Here is a 3,161-nt window from a genome sequence, read left to right as displayed (position 1 = left end):
GAAGTGTTTTCATCAATGTCTCCTAGTATTTCTGGGATTTTTGCTACATATTTTAGGCTCCTATGTTGTTTAACAGTGCTTATGACTTACACAGAGCTTCTTCATTTTCCTCTTACACTTTATTCTTCTTCATTTTCCTATTACATGTTATTGACCATGTTAATGGTTTTGACCTTGAATTATGTTTTAATTTATATTCATGTTGCCATTCATGCTGGGTTTGTTTTTTCTGTGCATTTACTTAATTCCAAATTTCTCTCTCTCTCCTTTTATTTATTTATTTTTTTTGCTGTTTATGTCTTTCTTGGAGCACTGGGGAGTGTAGCTATGGCCCACGAGTAATTTCATATGGGTTCTCTCTCAGTTTAGGGTGTGCAGGGGGACTTCCTGTCCTCCCAGCACTCTCCAGAGCATGGCCCATATTCCATCAGGCTCTTGAACCAAATATTAAACATTGAAGAGCCCTTTTTTCAATGAGTATTTATTGAACACCTTTTATGTGCCAAGCAGTGTTGTAGGTCTTGGGAATAACTAATAGTGAAAAGACATACACAGAGCTCGCATCGTGGAGAGAGGGACAGATCATAAACCAGTGAAAATGAACAGGAGAATTACAAAGTGTAAGTGCTACACACAGCATAGGGCTTCCCTGGTCACTCAGTGGTAAAGAATCTGTCAGCAATGCAGGAGACCTGGGTTTGAGTCCTGGGTCAGGAAGATCCCCTGGAGAAGGAAATGGCAACCTGCTCCAGTAATCTTGCCTGGAGAATTCCATGGACAGAGGAGCCTGGAGGGTCACAGAAAAGTCACACACGACTGGGCGACTAACCATACATGCACACACACAGTGTAAGCAGTGTTATGATAGTCCAAGGCTCCTATAAGGAGGCCTGGTTTAAGCTGACCCATTAGGAAGAGGAAGGGCCAGCCATGCCAAAAGGTGAGCAATAGCTTTCCAGGCTTGGGGAACAGCAAGCCATCCAAGTAGGAAATATCTTGAAGCGTTTCTTGAAGTGTTCTGGAAAGAGTCAGAAGGCAGAGTGGCTGAAGCATAGTCGGCTGGGGACACAGGGCAGAGGGTCGGTCAGACAAAAGAGGTCAAGGAGGCGGGAGTCGGATCTTGCATGGAGAGAGTGTCATTGGCTCTTGACAGCATGGGCTCTCTTGTTCTCGCTTCTGTGTTCCAGAATAGTCAATAAATTTATGCTAGTACAAGTTGGTGTATCCCTGTGAACATGGTTTTGGTTTTATGTTAACCCACTTTCTCAGACTGTGCTAACAAAGCTTCACCTGAGGCTGAGGGTTTCATCTCTCCAGACATGTTATAGCTGGATATTCAGCTTTCCACTATCCTACTTTCCACAAAGGTCCGTCTAGTCAAAGCTTTAGTTTTTCCAATAGTCATGTATGGATGTGAAAGTTGGATTTAAAAAAAAAAGAAGGCTGAGTCCCGAAGAACTGATGCTTCTGAACTGTGGTGTTGGAGAAGACTCTTGAGAGTCCCTTGGACTGCAAAGAGATCCAACCAGTCCATCCTAAAGGAGACCAGTCCTAGGTGTTCATTGGAAGGACTGATGCTGAAGCTGAAACTCCAATACTTTGGCCACCTATGCTAAGAGCTGACTCATTAGAAAAGACCCTGATGCTGGGAAAGATTGAAGAGGACTCCAGCCCCTGGGAATCCCAAATGGGATCACTGACCTCTTTTTTAAATTTTTTTGGCCAAGTTGCCTGGCTTGTGGAATCTTAGTTCCCCAACCAGGGATTGAACCTGGGCCCTCAGCGGTGAAAGTGCAGAGTCCCAACCACTGGAGTGCTAGTGAATTCCTGATCCTTGACTTCTTAAATGATTTTTTTTTAATTTATAGATATTAAAGTTGACTCACTGTGCTGTGACATTCTATGGGCGTTTACAAAAGCATAGTATCATGTGTTTATTACAGTATCATACAGAATAGTTTCACTGCCCTAGAATACCCCCTATCTGCACCTAATCGACCCTTCTCCCAAACCTCACTATACTTCTTCGGAGATAGTTTTGGTAGTCCAAGGGCAGCACAGGCAAGAAAAGCCTATGTCACCTCCACTGCCTGCAGCAGACAACCTGCTGGCAGCCAGCCAGATGGGTTGCCATCCATGTGGCTGGAGACAGGAAAGCATCCTACCTCCAGAACTGCAGAACAGTAAGTGACTGCCACCCTAGAACCACAAATGCTACTTAAGCACAGTATTGGGATGCACTATTTGATAGACTTTTTCTTTGGGCACCGTGGTAAACTGAAGTATCACCCCCCCTCCCCGTTTCTTCATGTCTCTCTGTCTCTGCATTCTTGGCTATGTAACTTTGCAAACCCTCCTACTAAAGATGGGAGGTGTTTCCCCAGACTTTGACTATGAGCTTAGTCATGTGACTCGCTTTAACCAATGAGATGTTAGCAGACCTAAGTTCCGGCTTCCCACTGGTCCCAGGAGGAGGATGAGAGGTGTGGGGAGGAGAGCTGCTGATATGGTCTGTTTGCATCCTCCCAAGATTCTTCTGAAAATTATTGCAGCCACAAAATTAAAAGACACTTGCTCCTTAGAAGAGCTATGACAAACCTAGACAGCACATTAAAAAGCAGAGACATTACTTTGCCAACAGATGTCCGTCTAGTCAAAGCTTTAGTTTTTCCAGTAGTCATGTATGGATGTGAAAGTTGGACCATAAAGAAGGCTGAGTGCTGAAGAATTGATGCTTCTGAACTGTGATGTTGGACAAGACTCTTGCGAGTCCCTTGGACAGCAAGGAGATCAAAGCAGTCAATCCTAAAGGGAATCAATTCTGAAGATTCATTGAAGGACTGATGCTGAAGCTGAAACTCCAATACTTTGGCCACCTGATGCAAAGAGCTGACTCATTAGAAAAGACCCTGATGCTGGGAAAGATTGAAGGCAGGAGGAGAAGGGGATGACAGAAGATGACATGGTTGGATGGTGTCTTGGACTCAATGGACATGAGTTTGAGCAAGCTCTGGGAGTTGGTGAAGGACAGAGGAGTCTGGCGTGCTGCAGTCCATGGGGTTGCAGAGTCAGACATTACTGAGCAACCGAATGACAACAACAACAAAGATTCTTCTAGTGAAATCCTACTCCCCAAAGTGATGGTAGTGTTAGGAGGTGGG

The sequence above is a fragment of the Ovis canadensis genome, chromosome 10, assembly GCF_042477335.2.
Source record: "Ovis canadensis isolate MfBH-ARS-UI-01 breed Bighorn chromosome 10, ARS-UI_OviCan_v2, whole genome shotgun sequence".
Classification (NCBI taxonomy): Eukaryota; Metazoa; Chordata; class Mammalia; order Artiodactyla; family Bovidae; genus Ovis; species Ovis canadensis.
This window is presented reverse-complemented; position numbering follows the sequence as displayed.